At 44.8% G+C, this 24,812-nt stretch overlaps 1 protein-coding gene across 4 annotated transcripts in view; it reads left to right on the top strand.

Moving 5' to 3' along the window:
* disp1 (dispatched homolog 1 (Drosophila)) overlaps positions 1–24,812 on the top strand; it is a 43,653-nt gene that overhangs the window by 2,399 nt on the left and 16,442 nt on the right. Inside the window, exon 2 of one of the 4 annotated variants that reach the window (XM_048985976.1) lies at positions 12,853–12,922. The gene's annotated coding sequence lies outside the window, so the exon portion shown is untranslated. Of the gene's footprint in view, positions 1–12,852; positions 12,923–23,195; positions 23,370–23,402; positions 23,698–24,812 lie in introns of those variants that run through there. The other 3 variants (XM_048985977.1, XM_048985978.1, XM_048985979.1) reach the window with 3 other exon arrangements.

The following is a 24,812-nucleotide window of genomic DNA, read 5'->3' as shown; positions in this document are numbered from 1 at the left end:
TGAAACTACTCGTTTTAAGTGCTTAGAGTCGGTACCGTAATGAGAATTCAACTAAAAATCCGTTAAGGATTTTGATCTTAATTAACATCGCAAGAGCTTTTAGGGGAAAATCCGTTTCTATCGAGATTTGCATCGGTGCAGCTGTGTCCACTAGAGGGTGCTGTGGTGCCGAAGCTCCCGCTTCTCAGACAAGCAGTCTCTTTGGCGCAGGTCATTTCTCCGTGCCCTCGGTAATTAACAGTGATAACCGTTAAATATGGATTTTCAAGGCTGCTGTTGTAGGACAGATGACTGTTTCGATATCTTCAGCAATTGAGGCTTTTGGTTTAGCACACTGTATTACCACGCGCATTGGTACATTTCAGAATTCTCTGGGACGTTCTCGGTAAATGATATTAAGAGTGCATAATCCCTTATAATTAAGCTTGTGTCACGCTTGGTCTTTGGGCTAATGGTTCGCTATTATGCTTCCAGTTTTTCTAGTAGGTGGGATTGTTTTATGCTGTCAGTCTGAGTGCTCAGTCTGACTGCCGTCCCATTGGTTTATTAATTACTTCCCGTCCTGATAGATAAGGCAGTGATTTAGTGACCACTAACCGTACAAACTGGGTTCACCAGCCACATCACTTCTTGAGAATTATAATGGAGTTGCGTAAAGATTATTTTCTTATGGATCAGTAGGTTTATATTCAACCTTTAAAACTGTCGATTGTCGTCGGTGGTTTCATTTAAGAAAATTACTGTTCTTTAGAAACTAAAACTCAGATTTAAATGTTTGCATTCAGTTCAGTTCTTTTTACCATCTGTTCTGCAGTGAGCCTTTAAGTAATGAAGTGGATTAAAGAGGCAGATGCCCGATGTCGTCATTGGCCACAAAGGCAGTCTGACATACTAATGTGTGCTTCATATTTACCCCAAAGGAAAGGCAGACAAAAGCAATCTACTGTTTTGTGTATCATCAGATGGGCAGCTACCAGCAGGTGATTTTATTCATTAATTAGCGTAACAGTGGTCCAGGCAGATCAAGTAACTATGGTAAAAGGAGGACAGAATGAATGGAGAATGGGAATAACATCCTTCCTGGTCAGTCCTCTTAAGGCCATGACCCCATTTCACCGGTTTCATGTGATTTTCCCTATAAGCGTGGACTAACCTTCTGTCAGCTATTAGCATGTGGTTTTAACCTGAAACATGGTTTTATTATCCATAAATATTTTAAACTTTCATCTCCTCAGGAATGCTTTCCCAAGTTTTCCATCTATTTATATTCTCATTTATTTTCCACCCGCATAATCTTTAATATGAGAAATCACCGTTCCAACTGGCAGTCTACCGTCTGCACCCAGATTCCAGACTACAGGTGTAGTATTTCGCATGTTTTCAGACAACTTTTATCGGTATCATAAATTTAGGATTTGAACTTAACAGGTAACGCACTCCTGTATGATGGTTTTTTTGGCAGGACGGTTTCTGAAAAGCTCATTTCATTCTCTGAAGTACGCGGCGCCTCATTGAAGTCCTGCTCAGAATCTGAGAGACCAACATGTGTCTTTGTAAAGTGAGGATATCGATCTGTAATCTTCACCAGTCTTTAGTGCATTTGGTGGTGTTTGGCAGCCGCACGGCTTGACCGCATCAGATGGGCACTAAGGATGTTTTCAAAGTGCGTTCGTCTTTGTCATTTTCGAGTTTATTACCTCCTTTAATCTAGCAGAAAAGCCGACGTTTTCCTTTAATTTGCCTTTTTGATGATGGAACCCGGCGCTCCAGCCTTGGATACTGATTAGTCTTTTGATGAGTGAAGCCAGTTGACTTTTATGTATTTTGCCGAGCGAGTTTAGTTCATTGTGGCAATTCTGAAACTGTGTAAACTCTGAAACTGAACTCTGTGTAATACCTGCGTTTAGGTTGTATTTGCATGGCAACGAGAGAATGACAGCACATTCTTAAAAAAATCGTCACTCCAGAAGGAAGCTTAGCGGCAACATTATCCCCCCCCCCCCCCCCATATCATATTCAGATATTTAAGCATAAATGATAAAAATATGAAAATGATGTCCGCATGGTCAAATGAGGACGTGAATCTAGGCAAATATGAAAATCAAACACATTTCCAAGCATTACTCTGACACTCCAGTAACAATGATGCGTATGGTTACTGCATAACCATGACCTAGTATGTCATAAATGACAGGAGAGAAAACTCTGTGCTTTGTTTAGAATACTGTTTGAGTGAGGAGCTCTGAAAGGGGGCGTCGTTTTTAATATTCAGCCACATTCAGGGTAGGTGGGAAAAGTACATAAGATAAAAGTTGATGCATTTTTCAATTCGTCAGAAAAAATCAGCCCAAGCGAAAGACTTTGGAAGCGGTACATTCCATATCGAAGGAGCTATGAATGAATGTCGGAAGTTTGCCCGAAAGGCTGGTTTGGCAAAATGCTTGAAATTGATAAATTTTAATGGGCTATGAGAGATGCACACCTAATATCCAGGACTGCTCTGTAAGTTTGGTGTAGGAGTAGCTTTTTTCCCGGGGAATATGTATGAGATACTTGGGAATTTTTTTTCTCAAACTGGCTGATTTGACGTTGAGTTCCATAAATGGAATAATAGATAAAATGTTTTTTTTAAAGCCTGTAGCTCTCTTTGTATGAATGAGAGGAAAACAAGCAGTGATTTACCAAATTACAATTCTTTTGTTTGTTTTGACATAAAATACTAAGTCTGGCACAAAAATGTCACAAGTTCTTTGTAGCGATATGCTTGCCTAACACTTTCCTCATCAGGGAAGACGTGAAGGTTGGAACACATCCGGCGGGTGATGTATGTGGGTTCACGGGGATCTGCGACTTGGTGTGGCTAATTGGAGAGCTGATTGATGCGAGGCCTCTGGCTTTCTCCGCAGCACGGGAAACACGCAGCGTCTTTGTGGCTCCACATGCCGGCTGTGTGACCGCAGCTCCGTCCTTGGCTGTAACGTCTCTTAAAGTCTTTCTTTGCAAACGTTTCCGTTTTGTAGCCACAGCTGGGCCCAGACAGCTGCTAATGGCCTGCAAGTCCCACTTCCTGCGGGTGCACTTGAACCGGTGCCACGCGGTCCGGCAAATGTTTGCGTTGTGAAGTGTTACTTTAATGCAAGTTTGCGGTTAAATACACATTTATTATTTTTTACTTTCCTGCTGTCACGTGGCTTTATGGGGTACCTTAATTCTTGCTATCAGTTTTTCTGTTTGAAAACTGTCTTACTTCCTTTGTTTTGTCTGTCGTCACGCTCGCCTGACAAAAACAGGTACATTTCATCTTTTAACAGGCAGGAAATTTAGCTTGAACAGTGGAGACTCTGCATCTGTTCTGTTGATTGGATTTTTTTTTAAGCCTTGTTTTGCTGGGACACTGACACCCGTCTGCTGTACCTACCGTGTGTTTTTATCCCCCGCTGAGCTCATATTCTTAATTTTATCAATTCTCTGTATGTGTTCCCGATTTGAAATGAGTTTTTTTCCCAAGTATTTTCACAGTGCACAGTCTTCTTGGAAACTGTGTTTCGCCCGTATCCACTGAGGAAAGAGAGAAACTTATGAAACGTATAAAATTTCATAAACGTACATTTCAGTTTACTTCGGAAGCCTGATTAGCTGTTAACTAGTTGCAAATACCTTTTTGAAATTGCCATCTTGTTACTGTTGCTCTTTACTTCCCTATTTAGCATGTTGCTTTAAGCCAGCTGTTGTTTCTCAGGCAGTTTGTATCACTGTACTTCAATTATTCATTACTTTCTAATTGTATGTGATGTTTGGAGACTTATTGCCCAGCACACTTAGTATAGTAATTGTGAGAGCCGAGATGACGTCCATATTTGCATCAGGATAAGGGGACATCAGTTTAGCTAGAATGATATTGAGTATAAAAATGTTCTGTGTATTTTACCTGCTTATCATCCATCCATCCATCCATTTTCCAAACCGCTTATCCTACTGGGTCGCGGAGGGTCCGGAGCCTATCCCGGAAGCAATGGGCATGAGGCAAGGAACAACCCAGGATGGGGGGCCAGCCCATCGCAGGGCACCCTGAATGTAATGTCTGGTATCAATCTGGAGTCATGTCAAATCCTATGTAAAGTATATCATTACCTAAAAATTAGCTAAGCAGATCCCAGTCACGACACCCTTAACCCCCACCCAGCCCTAACCTTAACCATAAGTAGCCAAACAAAATACAAGACTTTCGGCACTTTTACTTTTATGATTGCATTCACAGATTTTTATCGAACTGAGGTTATCCAAATGGGAACGGGGACCTGAAGAAGTGTCCCCACAAGTAAGGAAGTGTTAGGTTTTTGGTCCCCGAATGTGATCTATGCAAACCCTCACATGCATACATGCACACATACAATTGTGTGTGTGTATTAAATGCCGCATTTCTTATCTCTCAATTCCTGGAAGGTGGTGAATGATGGATGACCTCAGTAACAAAGCTCCCAGTTTGGATTAGTTCACCAGCATCTGCTGTGCGGCACAATTTTCACGTCGATCATTTAACAACCGGCCACAGGATCCAGATTTGTTTTCTTAACCGGATGTATGAAGCCTGAACTAGGCGAGATTCTTCAAAGGGAGACCCTGCCGTGTGTGTGCCAGAGTCCCTCTGCCGTTTTCTGCTGGCCCGGCTCCGTGGTTCTCGTTGCCCTGCAGCTGTTGCTGTTTGTATATTCGATATCGCGTTGATGCCGACAGAAAACAGGTGCAAAGTATTAGTTCCGCTGTTTATTCGCCAAATATGTGGACCGGACTCAATAGAGTTGTCAGAGTAGGTTATGATAATATATTGCAGTTTGACTTGGAAATTGACCTTCGCGATCAAGTGCCGCTCACTTCTTAGAGACAGAAATATGGGGGAGGGTTCAGGTACCCTGACCTCCAAAGACATCTGAAAAACATCTCGTGTAGAACCTGCCAAGATTCAATTTCCAGCATCTGCCAAGCAAATGTGTGACATTCATAATAATAATGACGGCATTTAAAAATGCTTTGCTTTTGATTTTTCTGAGAAAATCCTCTTCAGAAGGAATTAATGACTTTGTTAGTTGTTGACTTGTTCCGGAATAGATGTATTACCTCCGACTATTGACTGCTGCGAACAAAGTGATGGTTATAAGCAGACATGGCGCCGATCCGATACCTACTGTTGGTATCAGGCCAATACTGGCAGGAAAATTCTGGAGGGGGTGAGAGAGTAAAACAATGCAATTTTTCATCAGAGGTGGATTTAGCTTGAAAAATCATAAATATTTGTAGCCATAATGCGACATACTGTAAACAGAAGTCAGGGTCACATGATAGGTACCACAGCACAATTTTATTCCTTCACTCATTTCTCATTTTGATTGGTGTGTGTCTGTGAATAATATATATTTTCTGCGAACTACTGCCCGCCTCTTCCTTGTGTCTCTCTAATTTCTTCCATGCTTTGTGGGACTTCAGTCCGGCTTCTTGGAGCCTGGTATGAACTGTCCTAGCAGTGCACTTCACACCTGCACTTAATGCTTCCCATTCCTTTTGAAGATCAATTGCTATCATCCTGCGATTCACGAGAAGCTGTCGAATAAGTTCGCGGTCATCTCTACCATAACATGAAACGCCAAACATTTTGTGTTTAGTGTCCCTTTGGGACCCTGCGACCACAATTGCAGTTAATAGCAAAATGGAAAGAATAGAACTGAATGAGTCAGTCAAAGAAAAAGACAAAATAAATACAAAATGTCTCTGTGAACAATATGTGCAAATATGTTAAACATTGTTTGTCAATGGACTTTTGTTATGAAGCCAATACATTTGCAAGATTTTTACAGAATTAAGGAAGTGACTTTCTGTGAAAACTGTGTTTAAATACCTTTAATTTTTTATTATAATACTACAAGAAAATTGCTGGATAAGTACTGGAATGGCCAATTGTCATTACTATATGCATTTCAGTGTGTTGGTTTGTAAGCAAACAAAAGATAAATCATGATCTATATTGTGGATCGTGATTCTAACCAAAAATATTGAGATGACATTTTTACCCTATCGCTGTCTATCCAAGAGAAATGTCCTTTTGCGCAGGTCTTATTGCTCAGCTTCCTGGAAACATTCTGTCCTCGGCCGATCGCTGAGAAAGTGCTGCATGCGGGCTGTGCCTTTCTGCAGACTGTACGGGGTTAGCTGTAGCCTGCTGTCGGCCTGTGAGGTCACCTCCTCTCCACAACCGCTTCTCATGGATTTCTGCAGCACGGGGTTGATGTTCTGCGGTTTCTCAAGAGTGTTGGCGTCTTTGGCCATCTCTGTAAAGACCTCGTTAAACCGGCGTTCCAGCATGGCTTCCAGGTGGCCTATTTCTCTGTTCTTAGTCCTCAGATGTTGCTCAGCCAGATTCAAATGGAAAAACTTTTGCAACTTGTGTTTACCATTCATTTTAAAGGGCTTTTGGCCCTTCATCCAATGTACGTCCTAAAGTAAAACCTTCTACTTCAACACTCACCCGTGTCCCTGCTCTTTGTTTGGTTGGTAACACCCTGAGACACAAGAAAGTTTAATGGGGACAAAGAGGTTGACAATGATGTACTGGGTACAACTAATATGTGAAAATTTATCGTGTGTTTAAAATGAGATTGTTGCGCGTCCCACGGACAGACCCCTAGAGCAGTGATATAATTTATGGTGTGTATAATGCAGTAATGTATGACTCTCTAAAACCCCCAAAGTAAAAAGTGACTTGTAGTGAAACGGATTAGCACAGCTGAATGGTGAAACGTTGCCGTTTATAATGCGGGTGACCTCGGCTGGGGAAGGCTGCTCGCGAATTACAATGTTTGTGACGGTTGCTTTCTCTTGACCCGTCTCTAATATCCACTGCATGTTGGTGAGACTTCAAAAACATGTTAAAGTTTCTTGTAGAGATGTAAAAACTCCTCCTTTACTCGGCCTCTTCAGATGGTCCCGCTCTCCCCTAGTGCTCACGCGTGCCTGCTCTGCTCACTTAACTTTCAAAGCACGTATCGAACAGGTGTGTGGTCACAATTTCAAAATGACGAATCTGGGTTTTCTGCCAAAGTGGAAGTGTTCTCAGTCCAGAGACGCGCCCAACATTTGGTCTGGCACATGGTGCTTACATGTCATTTTGAAAAAGTCTTGTCAGGATTGTTTAACCCCTTGCTTGCTGTAAACTGTCATTTTAACTGTTTAACATAGTAATTTGTCATAAAATCAGCGCAGATGCACATAAAGTACGCGATATCCTCGCGGTCCCCTGACGCTGTCTGGCGTGCCGCAGTGGAGCCCCAATTCCATGCCGCCATCGCTCACACCCCCACCTTGCTTCTGCGGAATCGTGCCTCGTGAGGTTTTGCTAATTACAGATTTTTGCACGGCTGTAGAGCAGAGGAGAGAATCAACTTCTCTGGTTCCTCTGTCCCGCCCGGGGTTGATGAGGGCTTCTCACATCAGGTGTCACGCCCCCCCTGGGATTGTGCCACCGTCTGTGCCCAGAATCGCACCTTCACATCGATTCCAGTTCACAGGAGGGCGCAGGCGAGCGTCTGACGTCCATATTATCTCCTTGTGAAGTTCATGATCAGTTTGACGGTTCATATTAATCACAATGTGTGATTTATGCTTGACTGCCTCAAATTTAAACATCGATTTTGTTTGTTGATTGACTAGCCTGTGGGCTATGTAGCCCACTGCTATTCTCTGTTTTGTCCAACTGCCTTTGACATCCTTTTAATATCAGCAGGTTGTTACTAATTTAATAATTTCTCTGAGTTGGGTGGTGGGGAGTTTGGACAGAAAATTTTTAAAAACTTAAGTCTGCCAGTGGAGCAGGGCGGGGGCCACGGAGGAAGCCATGGCTTTGGAAACCTTGGGCAAACACTGTGTTTGCTTTTCTCAGATTAAAGGCAGCCTCTTCGTATAAAGCCGAGGCAGAGTTTGTTCCGGAAGCTTCTTATTCACGTCTGCTGGGAATACAAACAGGATCACACAGCAGGAACAGCTGCCTGATCTGCCGCTAATACCTTCAGTCGGCCTGTTCCTCATGGGCTGTGAAGCCGACCGGGAAATGTGCGGAGGCTGCTTAGAAGAGTCCAGAAAAACAATAATGGCAAGGGCCTGTCTGTTGAATATTTAACTGGGGGGGTTGGAGTTACAGGAGAATTGATACAAAAATGCGCGTGTGAGTTTATTTTAACTCGGATTGGTGCAACATAACAGGTGTGATGTTTGCACTGATTTGGACTTTGGTCGCCATGTTTTTGAATCCAGTGAGGTGGGAGGCAGACTTACCGCTGTGTGTGATGTTACGGAGTACATGTGCTTTGGCCCTTCCTGGAGATTTCCCTGGAGGGAAAAACCCTAATCCCAGTCACGACACCCTTAACCCCTACCCAGCCCTAACCTTAACCATAAGTAACCAACCAAAATACAAAACTTTTGACACTTTTTTGATTGCATTCACAGATTTTTATCAAACTGAGGTTATCGAAATGGGGACCTGAAGAAGTGTCCCCAAAAGTAAGGAAGTGTTAGGTTTTTGGTCCCCGAATGTGATCTATGCAAACCCATACATGCATACATACAACGTGTGTGTGTGTGTGTGTGTGTGTGTGTGTGTGTGTGTGTGTTCGTGTTCTTCTGCACAGATGGTATGCTATCAGAGAGGAGACCGGGGACTGTGTAAAGCGGAACAGTTCAAATAAGGCAGCGGACGTTAGCTGGCAGACTTTCACAATGGGCGCAGTTGGTCGTGTGTTTTATGTGCCTGCCCTCCAAATGTCCTTGGCTGCTTAAAACTTTGGGAACGTTCCTCTCTTTGCCATTTTAATTTGCAACAAAAGGGATGCCAAAATAGACTAGGCGAAGAGAGGAATAATGTTTTGAACAGACTTCTGGAGGAAGGCAGAGCTGCTCCAACTCACCTGCTACAGACCTCAGCTTGATGGGTAGACTTTCACATGTCTCAGATGTCATTCCGTTGCCCTTTGGGAGCTGGGGAGCCCTACTTCTTGCAGGAAAATGCTAAAACAAGGAGCAAAAAATGGTGTGAATAGTCTGCCCTGCTTCTGAGGTTCATGACCACTGGTATTTTATGATGGAGAGCCGAGCTGTCACTCAGGAAGCAGGTCCCAGTCATTTTAGGCCATTCTTACGAATGTTGAGTTGGTGAACATCCCACCATTGCTCCCTATGTTTTACACATTGGGCGAATTATTTTGCTTAAAATGCACAAATTCTGAATGCCCCCAGTTTGTGGTTAATAAGTCAGTGGTTTTGGATTTTTCAGTGTGTGTGTCTGTGTTCTCCAACCATTGATTTTTATCTGAAGGGATTTGGTTACCATGGCAAGAGGGCAGAAATGCTTGGATTCAAGATGTTATGGAGAAGATCTCCATGTTCTCGCGCTCAGGAATTCAGCTGTTTGCTGGGTGGCGAATCCTGTTAGTCTCCGAATGCTTTAGATCCGTGACACTTCACACATAAATGGAGATTAGACCCGGAAGTTAGCTGGAAATGTCAGTGGGGCTTTCGTTGGCATGCCCGCCGAAGTGTGGCCTTGTTGAATGCATGCTGATTTAACGGCCATCCAGTTTCACTGTTGATCTGTGAGTGTAAATCTCTCTGAACGGCGTCTGTGTGTCCACGTGTAACAGGCAGACGTCTACTTTGTGCGATGCGCATTTCGCTTGCTCATCATCAGTAGGCTGTCACGCTCGGTTGAGATAATCGACTCGCGCTCTGCTCTGAGTGACTGTGTCCCCTGAGTCCTTGTAGATGGGGGGGGGGGGCACAGTTTACCTTGAGACAGGGCTACATGCTACACAAGCAGTTTCTGTGTTTTGGATTTCTGATGCTGCAGAGCATGGAAATCATTAGGGGTATAAAGATGCATCGATGCATTGTGATGAGTCAATTTCTAAGGTGGCGATTTCATGCATCGATCCGAGACATCAGAAAACTCACATTAGCGCTAGTCCAATATGTCAGTCTTGTCCGATATTAGCAATTGATAGTTAAACATTATAATTTTCAAACTTGGCAGCAACAGAACTGGACAGGACTACTAACCTGACGAGCACCGGCAGGCTTCCCACACCACTCAGTCAGGCACTTCCTTTAATGTGATCATTTTTTTTCTGCGTAGTTCAGTACTTGGCCTTTTCACAGTTTATACTGGTGCATTCTCTCTGTTTAATAACAACAATAAAAATGTTCTGAGATTCTACTTTCTTTGTATTCCACAAATATTATGTAATTAAGTTCCCATGGTGATATTTGTGAAATTTTTTTAAGTGCTGTTAAACAAAGTTTGAATTTAAGTTATCAAATAACCGAATAATCAGTTAAATGAATTGAAGAATGATAGAAATTAAGATTTCCAATGTGTGGAATCTCAACAGTCGTAATTGAATGTGGGATACTGCCCAGTTAGTCAGTGATGGCTAACATTCTGTTTGGCAGCTTTGTTCATTTATTAGTTAAAGCAAGCCGTGATTAGTGGTACATGATAATTCCACCCACTGTGGCTCCTCCCACCTTTTTTAGCAGGGTACATATATCGGCCAACTGGCATATAACTTTGGTTTGTTTGTGTTTTGACTTCCTGCTTCCAGAAGTTTCCTACCCACAGGCCTGTTTCCAGTGAGATGATGCATTAACATCTTAGGGAGTGTCACACCATGAACACACGCACACACACACACACACACACACGTTAATGTGGTTTTCTTTTAGCTTTTGATCTGAATTGATATGTAACTTAATCTGGTTCACTTCAAGCACCATTGCCCTCGAAAGAGCCAAACGTGTTCAAGCAGGTACTTGAAAATATCACTGGTCTAAGATATTCCTGCTTTTCTCAATTGTAGCCGTTTTAAATTTCCTGATAGCCCCACGCTGGCTGGTTTCCTTCTGACAAACACATGAAATAACTGAGGCACCTGATTATATTCTAATTGTGTTATTTAGAGCTGGCAGCATTATATTATTTCTGGCAGCATATATACATAACCGACCATTAACTAAAGAAGTGGTGTGGTATCAATAGATGAAGAATAGGCTGATTGATGGTTTAATTTCAATTTTAGGTTATTTTTTTTTGTATGTTATGCTGTAATGAAAACTTAAGAAGAAAATGTTTGGCTGGTTCCTGAGTAAATTATGGAATTACTTATCAATGATATTCATTTAAATGGGTTGTTAAGGTAACTCACTTGGGTCCCATTGTCTGTGAGTCTGTGTTCTGAAAGGTATTAAATGGTTTTAATCATACTATTTTTTTTTTTAGTGCAATATACTTAAGGACATAAACTCTAATAACTGGAACACATGTCCTCAAACTTCTAGATGCTACAGGTGGCTCTGTTTGTTTAAAAAACGACGGCTAGGTGCCGTTCATATCGTTTTGTGATATGCTGGTCTGGGCGTTCTTTGGGTGGGGCTTGGTTGTGCTCAGCCTGTCTAGGCTGACTGCCCGATTGCAGGCCCTCCCGTCCCCTGCGTGGCCCCTGAGCCCCCGGCGCCGATAATCTTCACTTTGACCTTGTGACCTTATTAAAAGGGCATGACAACATGGGTTTGTCTGATTTTCGGGTTCAAGCAATAGGCGGCCATTAGAATGGAGGCAAACTGGACCACGGTATGTTAAACATCAGGATTCCTGTCCTGGGTCTACATTCCTCATAATTAACATGATTTCTTTATGGTTCGTTTTGCTCACAGTAAATATTTGTGGCTTTCAGCCAGGTTTACAGTGTAGCAGAGTGTTACGTGTGTCTCTGCTGTTCAGGCTCGTACTGTGTGCTACCCTGGTTAGGTATGCGAGCTGTTCTTCTGAAATGGCCTCCACTTTTTATTTATCATAAAATTAATCAGAGTATGTTGTTAAGACGGGGGCGGCATGGTGGTGCAGTAGTTAGCACTGTCGCCTCACACCTCTGGGACCCGGGTTCGACTCTCCGCCTGGGTCACGTGTGTGGAGTTTGCATGTTCTCCCCATGTCGTCGTGGGGTTTCCTCCGGGTACTCTGGTTTCCCCCCCACAGTCCAAAAACATGCTGAGGCTAATTGGGCTTGCTAAATTGCCCGTAGGTGTGCATGTGTGAGTGAATGGTGAGTGAGTATGCCCTGCGATGGGCTGGCCCCCCATCCTGGGTTGTTCCCTGCCTCGTGCCCATTGCTTCCGGGATAGGCTCCGGACCCCCCGCGACCCAGTAGGATAAGCGGTTTGGAAAATGGATGGATGTTGTTAAGACATAAAGGAGTGTTTCTTGTTGGGTCTTGTGTTCGATGAGGGCTCTCATTTTGGTGAACTGAGACAGGTTATAGGTCAGGGGTTACCACGTTTTTTAAAGGATCACGGTTCATCAAAAAAAAGGTTCATCAGTCAACGGTCCGTAACCATTTTCAATAACAAAACAGCATTTCATGAACTTTAATGAACTAACAATAATAGCTGTATATGCTGAGATCATATTAGAATAATGGGAACTTAACATAAAGACTGGTTTAATACTCCACTGATCGTTTCAACTATTTTTTTTTGTACTTTAAGCACGTTAAGCCTTTTGGCATTAACCATATTGATTCATAAGGTGCATTTTCGGCTGGGTCCATATTAACTTGTGGTTCCATCTGCATCCAGACCATGATGTAGATTTTGAGGACCCCTGTTACAGGGGTTTGATATCTGATATCTGATCGGTAAGGTGTTCTTGACGCTCTGGGAAATGACCATGTTATGGTTTCTCTGCATATAGTGACTATATGAAGTGTTTATCAGGTCCTCTCTGTAATGAGGTCACTTATGTTATCTTCTCTCCAGCTGCAAGTCTGTGGATGTTCCGGCTGAACATATGAGCAGCATCGCAGCCCAGTCTTCAGACATTCCCTTGGTAAGGCGTCCTGGCGTTTTCCCGACCTGATATACTGTGGGTGTTTGGAGAGAGTATGTTGTTAAGACATAAAGGAGTGTTTCTTGTTGGGTCTTGTGTTCGATGAGGGCCGGGACATGCTGCCCTCTGTCCAGGCCCTTCCACGTTAACAGCATGTGCTGGCCTCCTGAAAATACTTTTCACCTGGTTTATCTTGTGTAATTTTTTGGAAGTGAATTTTGTTTGGAAAAAAAAAACACCCAGCCCTTTTCATGGGACTGTAAATAACAAAAAGGACATTAAACAAAAGGTATGCCCTTTTTCATGTTTTACGCACAATCAGGGGTTCAGCAAAAAGTCAGATACGGTCCCAATATCTCCTGATCGAGAACAGGCTTCTAGTTTTTAATCTGAATGAACTTCACTTTCCAGAACATCACGCTTCGTGCAGGAGCCATGTCCACAAAGCGGGAACTGCTTAGTGTAAAATCGCGGTGCATTTGACAGTTAGAATTTCACATGCAGCTTCCCAGCAGATAAGCGGAGGAGTGGGGCAGCGGGGACATAATGCAGGTGGGAGCGGCAGCGGAAAGGGGGGGGGGGGGCTGCGTCAGCGGTGAGGTCACGCTTGGCAGGAGGGCCGCATAAGCAGAGACGGCCAGGTGTCCACTGACGTCTAATCGAGTTTATTTGGCAAAGTGCATATTTACAAAGTGCCTTGGACAGTTTTTGCAGCAAGTCACACCCCCACCCCCCCCCCCCCAATGCAAACCTTTACAAAAGCACTCCTGGTAAGTCATAGAGGATGTAACGTAACGAGATACCAGGACTTAGCAGGATGGCTGAGAAACAGCGTGATGAATGTCTGGGTACCTGGAGGGTGTGAGACCCAGGGAACCGACACGGAGGACCTTGACATGGATGCACCTCTAAGTCCCCAACTGTTCTGGAATTGGCCCAGAAATCTAATTCACTGTATATTTATTTCCAGGACGGAGCAGCTGATGAATGACTGTAGGTGATGGTAGAAACTGCACAGATGTTCATAAGCAGAGTGTCCTAATCACAGAAGGGGCCAAAGCATCTATTAGTGGTTTTGAGCCTGATGGAAGGGCAGCTTATTTTGCAAACCCGCTGGTGTAGCAGCCTGCTGTGAGGGATGCTTTGCTGGTAGAGATAAAGCCAGGCCTGTAGCTAAAGCGCCTTTAGTTCTGTGGCTCAGCCCCCGCATTTGACTGAAATGATTCATAAGTGTGATCTGACATCCTGGTTTGGGAAGCTCCTTTCTCAGCGGGAGATAGAACACGGAGCTTCGGTTTCTGCCTGCCTGCAGACGCCATTCATGAGAGTCTGTCTAGCAGCTTGGTGTGTTTTATAGCAGCCAGTCAGGTTAATTACTTTCTGACAGGAGGGAAGCCTTGGGGTGTATTTACTGTCCCACAGGGTATTACAGTCAGGCTTTCCAGAGGAGGCAAGTGAACCCAATTCTTCCTGGGTTACCCAGTGAACCTAGTTTGTCATGGTTTACCCAGACTGAGCTAAATCCAGTGAACCTGAATCTTGGTTCCAGGCCGAGCTGAATGCAGTGATAAGTCCACCAATCGTTCCTGCTCTTTGTGTGACTATGTTTCTCCTTTTAAATGGCAGTGTGGCACCTCCTTAATTGTTCTGTCTCATTGTATGTGCTACAACCCGGTTTCCTTTGTTGCTTAGTTTCGGATCACGCGATCCGGCTTCGTGCAAGCAGGACTGTTTGTGCCGGAGAGCAACAAGAAGGGCGGTACAGGTGCGTGTCCCGCGCCCACTTGGGCCCGCGCTGCCGAAGAGGACAGGGGGGGCTCGTTTGGGCTGGAAGGAACGCCGCCGCTCCATGGGAGCGCAGCAGCTGTGTTGACCGCGCAGTCGGAGGCGTTGATTATAAACAGAGCTCTGGCTGGCTGGCAGCTCGGGGAAACACGCTCCTTTGATGGTTCCCATTTTAAACCCCGTAAGCGCTTACGAGCTTAAGCGGCCGGCTGCTTTGTCTGCTTAATGAACGCTCCGGCTTGTTTACGCACGGCAGAATGGGGGCTTTGAAGCTGATTTATAGATATCTCCTAGTTTGGCGCTTGATGGCCCCCCTTTGATGAAGCCGTGGAGGTAGATAAGTGTAACTAGCATAACATCATTTTGTCGGCATGAGAGCACAGCCAGATGCGGTCGGCGTGGCGCAGATGCCTCTGTCAATTAGGGATGTGGAGATGCATATTCGAGCGTTTTTAGTGGAAGGTGGTGTATCATAATTAAGGTGCCGAAATATCCTCAAATGGCTGTTTGTGTATGATTAGTTTTGGGACGGTAGTTTGGAAACATCGCTGTGAATAGAAGGTCCTGAAGTTCTCCGCAGTGTCTGCAGTCAGAACACCGTCGTCCTCTTTCCTGTTTGAAATGTTCGCAGATGATCTTCCAGCTGCTGTAATGTACTCTTAGGAAATCTAGATGAAGAGGCTTTTATGTTTGGTGGGGGCTGACGAATTTATGTTAAAATTAATTATGGTAATGGATCATATTACATAAAGACTGCACTGGATATAGGATGCACATCTTCAGAGTATAATTTACCATGAAATGCCTTCTCATTTTATTAATTATATATAACCTAAAACTTTGCTAAATATGAAAGTAATAATTCTTTTATGTCTGCCTGCCCTCTGTCACTTTTTTTTCCTGTAAAAATTCAGTTCAGGCATCTAGGAAACACGAGACTTTAATCAGCAGAAACATTATCTGTTAATGAATGCAAAAGCATTTGAAGTGCGTGGAGAACCTCTGATTTCAAGGCTGCCTGTAGCGCTGGAGAAGCTTTTCCTTTTTTCGTCATTTAATGGATGAGTCCCTGAAATCTGTGGTTCTCTTCAGCAAACCACATTCGTTCTCCATTAGCTAGGGGGTGGGGGGGCATGCCTCTCTGCTTTGGCAACTTTTCTATCGCTTGCTGTAAATGACAGCAGAATCTATACTTTTGGGAGGCAGCCGGATGGTGATTATCTTGTACCTCTGTTTTCGGTTATTCTTGTTTGTTTATTGATCTTAATCTATTGCTGTTAAATGCAGGCCCCCAGGTCACGTGAATGAGTCTAGGGGTGTTGTTGGGGGTCTGCAAAGAGACTCCCATATCTAACAATCCTCTCTTTTAAATGGCATAATTGATGGTGGTGCTCACTTGGCCTGAGTGTTTGGTGGCTGGAAGGAGGTGAATTTCCAGGCCTAGCAGTACAAAGGAAGGTCCCATCTCCCTCCTTCACAGAGCTGGGAAGACTAAATATTTAGTGAAGCTCCACAACAATGGCAAGGCAGAGAGGGATCCCAAGCGAGGAGACATCTGTCACTGCAGGGCTTTGCTTTGACCAGCTTCATTCATTTTCCCCTGGTATAATCTCAATTTTTTTCTCAATGGATCAAGGCCCCCTGGGACGATTTTGAACTCTCCTTCTCTAAAATGTTATTTTGGTCACCTTGTAGGGATCAGTCAGCGCTTCAGGGGCTGCAGATCATCTGGTTTGTCGTCTTTGCCAGAGGGAATGAATCGGTTTGAATCACCACAAGTGTACTGAGTTTAAGGCATCTGAAGAACTTTTTTTTTTTTGGCCCATTTAATTCCAAAATTGAGTGTCTGAAAGAATGAACCTGCCCTGGTCAATTTGACCATTGGCACTAGTGTCGTAGCATTGCTTGGCTGCCATCAAGACTCTACTTTCATTTGTCTTTTGGGCATACAGACGACAACCACTCTTTTAAGGCTTAAAAATTGACAAAATGTGATCACAGTTGTGACCAGTGGGATTAATCGGGTTAAATTGTGACATTCACTAGGCACAGCGCTGCTCATTCCCAGGGTCATTTGAGCGAGCCTGTTACTGCAGACACGAACACTGATGTGTGAGCCTGGAGAATTCATGGCTGTAGTCTTTCTAAGCGTGCAAATGTGCATCGGCGGATCACCAGGGAACCATCTGGATGGCTGATCATACTCTGTGTCCGTTTCGGTGACCTGTGTGCGTCAAACCAAAAAAGTGAAATCTCTGTTACACTCTGTCACCTGCAAAAATGCAGTCCTGACTGTTTTCCTAAGACCTGTGATGACGGCTGTTTTTATCCTCGTGTCCTGAGATGGTCACTGCAGGCAGCATTAGCACCTCCTTGTTCTTTTGTGACCAGTCACAGTTTTTACAAGTCATAACAACCTTGTCACTAAGGCACCACATCCTGCTCTGGGGGAAAGAAGCATTTGCCTCAATTAAATGAAAGAAAAACGTCCTCGTTATGGTTTTTGGAGGGTGCCTTCTGGGAAGGGCTTGGTGACCTGCTCTATGATGTCATTTAATAAGCTTGTCACTAATAATTTGCCTCCACTGCTAATGGCCAGGGGGTTAATTCCAGCCCTTAAAGGGGCCCCATCATTTTGCTGTCAGGAATTTTCCGTCTAAATTACAACCCATTTATAGCCTCTGTACATATGCCCATAAATACAAATCAGGCTAAGGGGCTGTTTGATTGCAAACCTGATGTTAAATCTGAGCTTTGGCTCTTAAATGTGGGACACAGTGAAAATGGAATTTAGCGCTCTCTGTAAATAGGTTGGTGTTTTGCCGTTACAGTGTTTAGCTGACCATGTGTTCAGCGGTTGTCCTTCAATACTGTCCCAGCGCAGCCTTGAGAGACTTTAGTTTTGCCCCCCTCGGTTTGCTTATTGGTTCCTTGGTGATGTGCGGGTCTGTCAGCGATGGGCGTCAGCATGGAGCTTGGAACTGATCAGGCGCTCGACTCATTCGACCTTCTCTGTTAAGGTCAAATGGAGATGCTCCTCTGTGGCAGCAAGTCTGCCTGCCCCCACCTGGGGCAACAGCATGATAGAGAGCACAGGCATCATGAATCGCCATGACAACTGCACAGACAGAGCCAGTGATGTTCCGGTTGTTTTGATGGGACGCTGGTTCAGAAATGCTTTGGAGGAAGGAGGCTGGTGTATCATCTGGGAATCGCCATGCTGTCTTTCTTAAAGGCCTGGGATCTGAATATCCAAGGGCACTTCATTTATTATTTTTCATATTCCCTCCATCACCCCCCTCTACGGAGGACTTCCTTATTTTTAATTTCCAGAGAGAGAACACAAAACAAAGAAAAACAGAACCATATTATTATTTTTATTACTATTATTATTATTATTATTATTATTTATTAATAGGAATATAGAAGTAACACAATGAGTGGCAATACATACAGTACAGTTTACAGTTTTCAGTACATTTTAACAGTGCTGCGCTAATACTGCTTGTAATCAATTTGGTCATTATTGTGATATAAAATTTTAATTCCTACTCAAGACGCGAGCCATCTAAGCCCTTCAGAAATGAAAAAAATTAGTTCTACTAAAAATAATCGAAAGCGGAGGTAACCCGGCTCCTCATTAAAGTCTGCAGGAGACACGAGGGCTCACCAGCATGGCTGTTCTGTGAAGCAGTGAGTCGGATTCACGTCATCGTTTTAGCTTTCTCTTCCTGAACCTGGAGTGCTTTCCTTACTAGGCTAAGCCGCTGGTTCTTATAACACCCAGGTTGGGAAACATGTCCCTCCCATTCCTTAATGAGGCCTAGAGGCCAGTTTCCGTAACACCCCAATCGGGAATTACATCCCATCTGCTCCAAACAAGGACCGGTTGGGAATCGCGTTCTGCCTGTTCCAAATGTGGCTGAGCGGCAGCTTTCCTTAATGCCCTGGTTGGGAATTTGCATCCTGCCTCCTCCTTAATGAGGTGTAGGGGCAGTTTCCGCACCACAGCAGTCAGGAACTGCATCCCACTTACCTAAATAAGTTTCCTTATTTCCCCCTCTGTTCTCTGCCACGTGCAATTAGGGAGCGGAGTGACCTGGTGTCAGGCCAGTCTTAGCCCTGCTGGTGCAGAGTTCCACTAACGACAGCACCACTCAGGGGAGCAGGTCTGAAATGTCGAAGCCCCTGTGTGTTGCGGAGCAGCTGTTCGTTGCTGGCGCATTTCTTTCTATGGGGAGTGACACACACTTGAGTGCCAGCTCTGTCCCATTAATGCAAGCCCGCCCCCTCCACCCCCCCGGCCCCTTGGCAGTGGAGCTGGTGAGTGAGATGGTCTGGAGTGAGGTCACCCTGTTGCAGCTGATACTTCTCTAGCCAAACGCTCCACTGTGTCTCCTTGTAAAACTCACTCTGGGTGAGTAAGGGAACGGCCTCAATCCACCAGCACAGCTCAGTGGGGTATTAATGACTGTCATACATGGCCCTTTACCCAGAATGCCTTGTGTGGGCTAGCCAATCGGTGAAGTCACGGCTGCTTGAGGTCAAACTGATAAATCCAGTGTTTTTGTTACCTAACTTTTATTTGGCACAAAGGTTATGTTGGGACCCCCTTCCGCCTGTCCGTGTTCACATGTGGAGGGGCTCTGCGTGTGTAAGGTGGGCCTGTGTCCCGGCCTCGCACTCTTTGGCGCGTACTCTCCATGCGCGTACTCTCTTTGGCGCGTACTCTCCATGCGCGTACTCTCTTTGGCGCGTACTCTCCACATGCTCTCATCAGCCCAGACGGGGAGCAGCGGTGCCTTCGTGAGACACCTTAATGTTTCCCCCACCTTTCTGGGATGGAATCAGAACATTCCAGAGACATTTAGCATCCCCCTTCCAGACGTTCGGACTGGCTGACCCCCGAGGTCTGTCAGGATGTGGGAGGAATTTCTGAGCTCCCCAGTGTTTGCCGGGAAGACCTCACTGGATGGCAGGCACTGTGTGCAGTGGCCGCTCACAGCCACACTGACCTGTTGAGCAAACGTAATAGTTAGTCTAGGAGCACTTCTGCCCCCGTGCACCACCCGCCCCCCCTCCCCACTGTCCGTTCGCTGCTGCTTCCCACTTCTCCTGAAGGCCATTTGTGTCCATGGATATTTGTGGAGATCCTGTGAAGATTAATTTTCATCCAGACCCTGCTGTAAACTTCACACCCCATGCGAGATGAGCAGCCTTCATCAGAGCAACAATAGGTCCATGTGACCCTCAAACACGTTTGGCTTCTGCTGTCCGTTTCTTCTCACTTGCTTTAAGTTTCTTTCTCTGGGTTTTATTGGGCCCTTGACTCTTTTGGACATTAAAATAGTTTGAAAGTTTCTCCAATGTGTTCTTTGGTGGCCTTGCACCAAAATCACCCAGCAAGTTCACATGCAGCTTAGGTGAAGTGGTGTGATTCCGCTTCTTCCCCACGTTTGTTCTGAAGGTCACCCTGACCCTCCTCTGATAATTTCGGACCGCTTGGGTTTTGTGGAGATTCTGGCACACAGAGGGGATCCGTCCGAGCTGCTATGTGTCACCCACACGACAAAACGTTCCTTCTCGATACACTGACGCAAGACGCTAGACGCCAGAACATCTATTCCTGCTTTTCTTCCTCGCAGTAGCACTTCAGTGTGAAACGAGTCGGGTCATGTTGAGTTTTGGCAGGAAACCTGTATTTTTTTTTTTCTTTTTTACTCTGTTTGAAGTTGTGCTCAGAATGTGTCAGTCAGTGTGGTTTTGGTTTGTTTCCTTTGCTTGGTGTTTGTACTGGGATCCTTTAAACACAAACGTGTCCCCTTGTCAGTATGGCCACAAGGGCGAATCATTATCCCGGACAGTTTTGACTTTTGAGGGAAACTACGAAGCCGTCTGTGAAACAGGATACTTCATACCCCCAGCCCCATTCATACCTGTGAGTTGCAGACTTTACTTGCCTCTGGATTTGGTTTTTATCTCTCGTCCTCCACCCTGCAGCATGTTGGGGGGGGGGGGGGGGGGCATCTCGGCTCCGACACACTGTCAGGCGGGCCTGGCCCCGCGGGACTCCGAGTCGGGTGCTGTCCTCCGCAGCACTGAGCGTATCGTCCGCTCTGTGTTAATGACGTTTTATAAGTCTCCTATACGTCACTTTAGTGAAATAAGGTGAGTATGACAGTCTTATTTCTGTCACTGACCTGTATCAGGCAATATCAGAATCGGAGTCTTATTAATCTCCATGTATAAGGAATTTGTTTTGCTGCAGGTGGTGCCATGTTGTGCACAACTAAACGTGCAACAGAAGTACAAAAACAATGCAAATAGCAGGAGAAATGGAAAATGTGCAAATAAACGACAGATGTACAAATAAAGGTGACAACCAGATATCACTGAGATGATGAGAGAGATTTTAGCATTTTGTTGGTTTTAGATTTTAGTCCTGTGTAGCTGTTGTGTAATGTAAACCAGTGTTCCTGGTTAGAAGGGATTAAACGCTGAGTACAAGATAGTAGTTATGATTTTATGAATATTAATAATTGAATATGTCAACAATAATCAGTGTATATTTAGAATATACACATGTAACATTCAAATTTGCTGTCGTGAACACACCGTGAAGCCCATCGCCACAAAGATCTTGATGATCAGGATATGAGCTGATAGCTGACCGTGCGTTTCTCAGTGAGCTGGCCAGTGCACTCTGGAAGGGGGTTTTTCACTGTGATCGTTTTGAGAAGGGAATATCTAGCAATATTTTAACGACAGATTTAAGTCACTCTCAGTGAAGAGGGGCCTCGCCTTGCTTTGTGTAACATGTCCAGAGCATCTGAAATAAATTAAGTGGACACAATGGTGTATGGACGGTAGTGTGCACACAGCAATAACTCCCATGTGCTCGCAGTGAAAGGAGAGAGCATGTGAAATAATTAGGGCATATTTCTGTGGAGAAAAAAATTGTAGAACCATTTAATAAGACTGTGTGATTTTGGGAACATATAATGAGCAAAACATTAGTTGTTTTAGAGAATCCATTGTTGGCTTTTCCCAGAATGCAAGGGACACTTGAACATTACAGACAAGTTCAAAGTTCAGTACTATGCAATGAATAAAAATCTAATTGGTTTTTACCAGCCGCCTGCAACAAAAATCTGTTCAGACACAATACGCGCGCGGCCTTCATCCCCCCCCCGAGATATCGCGGCCAAGCGCGGCCTTTATCCATCACAGATCATAGCAACACGCCAACTTTTTTTTCCCCCCCAAGAGATCATGGCAACACGCAACCTTCATTCCCCAGAGATCGCGGCAACATGCCGACTTTTTCCCCCCCAAGAGATTGCAGCAATGCGCGACCTCTCTCTCCCAGAGGTCGCAGCAACGCATGCTTTTCCCAGAGATCATGCTCGCATGTAACGTTTTGTTATGTAGAACACAGCCACACACAACCTTTCTACCCCAGAAATGAAATATTGCTCTGTAATATGGAAATACATATTTGCACGGCGATCTTTGTGTCACAGTTAGGTGTGTTAAACTGCTACCAAATTAGCTAGTAATATAACCTGGAACCTGGTTCATATTCAGGGTAAGAACATATCTGGGAAATGAAAATTATTGTGTAGCCAATAGAAATGCCCTACATTCAGGGAGATGGTGCTGGAGTTGAAGTTCACCTGGCACACTGAAGTGCCACATAGCCTCACTTCTGTTTGCCCGGTATGGCTGTAGGGCAACCGTTTGCCAACCTTAAGTGCCTGAGAGGTGGCACTGTGGAGTGGTGAGGTACCAACAGATATCGACACCCTGCTATTTTTCCAGGGAGCATGTAGGCCTCTGTAATTTGGCTGTAGCCGAGAAGGCAGGGGCTGTAATGGGTGGTGTGAGGAATACAGGGTGGGGTTATTGATCCTATGCTGGCTAATTGTCCTGTAATTAAAGATGCCTGGGTTATGGTTTCACCCAAGTTCACTTTTTTTTTTCTCTGACAGTCCTGCCTTTGCGTAAATGTTGTTTTTCACTAAGCAGAAATGCACACTGGTGCTGTGTCAGTTTGGGATTATCCTCACTAATGATATACAGCTCTAATACTTTAAAAGGCTGTTTGGCCTTGTTAAAACGGCCTGCTACTGTTGGGAATACTGTTTATCTTACGTTGTGTCGCAGTTTGTTGTGTAGTGAGTACTTTAAAACAGCATACAAATAAAGAATGAATCAAAAAGGCATTAATAAACCTATTACATAAAGTATGCCATTAGTCGAGTGTTAACGATTAGTTCTTTTTGGGATTTAATGCGGCTTTGAATTAATGACATAAGAGACAGGAGAAAGTGGTAGGCCGGGTGGTTTTTATCTGAAGTGCCTGGGTGTATATTAATTACTGGGGGCGATCGGGTTTCGGGATGCAGCGCAGGACGCGCCCCGTCCCGGCTTAACCGCGGCGGGCCCCGCCGTCCTATCACAGCGTCCCGTTGCGCTTCCCAGGCGGGGTTGGGCGACTCTCACCGTCACTCCGCCGCTGCGCTGCGCCGAGTGCCGCTCCAGCCCGGAGCGACCTGTGGATCAGCCAGCATTTCGCATGGGCTCGCTGTCCGGCTGCCCCCGGAGCTAGAAGTGCCGTTTTTGCCGCGATCGTCGCCTTTCTCACCGGCTCGGCGCACAGGTACCGGCGCCCTTCTGCCTGTTTTTCTGCATAAACTGTAACTTTTCTCTGCGTTTATTTCCGTATAGTACCACGAATCGCGGTTACTGTATCGCTGCGCCCAGGCTTTAGCTTTATTACGTTTGCATCAAAAGCGCAGTCGCATCCGGCACGGCCGGCGTACGGGTCTCCACCTCCCGGATGCATGGACACGCCGACCCCAAGCTTTAAAGCCTGCTTTACGGGGAAGGCTTGCAGTCGGGATTGCCTTGTGAGCGCCGTGGGCTGCGGCGCGTCCGCCGGTTGCGGGGGCTCACTTCGCCTTGTCCGGTATGGGGAAGCGGGACGTGTGAGTGATTAAAGGCCAGATTTAATATAACACGGTATCTTCGGGGGATCTGTGCGTCACCGCCATGGTAAAAACTGTAAACACGTTTTAACGGAGTCGCATGTTTCTTTAAACCCGATTCACTGGGCTTTGTGCGGGTACAGGAACCGCATTCTCTTTACTTTCTGCTCCCTAAAATGACCCGACATACTACTGTGCTATGCAAGACCTGTAGATGTTATAGACATTTTAGGTCGGGTAAAGGATTGGATTTATTTTTGGATAAAACGGTGAAATTTATGACCACGACTGGTGCGCCCTAGAACTTTGTACTTATGTGAAATTATTTCAAATAATAAAAATGAATATATGAATAAATTAATATATTTAATATAGCCTACCAAACTAATTTCTTACCTGGTGGGTCGCAACCTCAAAAGTGGGTTTCAATACCATTTTTATTGGATCGTGTAATGTGTGAGGATTTTTTTTTTTATTATTATTTAACTGTACTTGAAGATATTGCACTAGTGTTATTCTACTGTGTTTCTGTGTTCTTTTTATTATTACTGTACTAATTTTTGTGAAAAATAAAAAATTTGGGTCATGACTTTAATGACCGAGGAAAAATGTGGGTCCTAAATCCAGAACTGCTAGACTAAACTGACACTTTAATGTGGTTCATCATTCGCAGTTTTGTTTAGCAAAATATACCAAATTGGGATTTTGACTATACCAGGAAATGAATTTCTGTATTAATATGAATTTTTGGTTTCCCCGGGTTTCAAACCCACTTCGTCCCAGGGTGTGTGTTTAAAACTCACAGCACTAACCCTAAACTCTGGCCCATAGTTTTTAAAAGTCACAGGGTCACACCGGCGTAACTCCGCAAATGAACGCCGCAGCGAGGTTCATTCGTCTGCCCTTGTTGCCTGTAAGTACCCAGCAGCCTGAGCAGATAGGCTGCGGCAGGGTGTAAATTTGGCCGGTTTTCCCCGCTGCAGGTTGCTGACATTCAAAGCCTCGCTTGTAGTTTTCCTCTCTGAAGCTCGTGTTCAGTTTGTGCAGCAGATTTATTTATTCAAGTCAGACGTGAACACATCAGGTTTGTCAGCCGCTGGGTATTTTAGATGCTG

Source organism: Brienomyrus brachyistius, chromosome 19 (genome assembly GCF_023856365.1).
Source record: "Brienomyrus brachyistius isolate T26 chromosome 19, BBRACH_0.4, whole genome shotgun sequence".
Classification (NCBI taxonomy): Eukaryota; Metazoa; Chordata; class Actinopteri; order Osteoglossiformes; family Mormyridae; genus Brienomyrus; species Brienomyrus brachyistius.
Note: the sequence above shows the minus strand (reverse complement) of the source record. Positions and strands in the feature narration are given on the sequence as shown.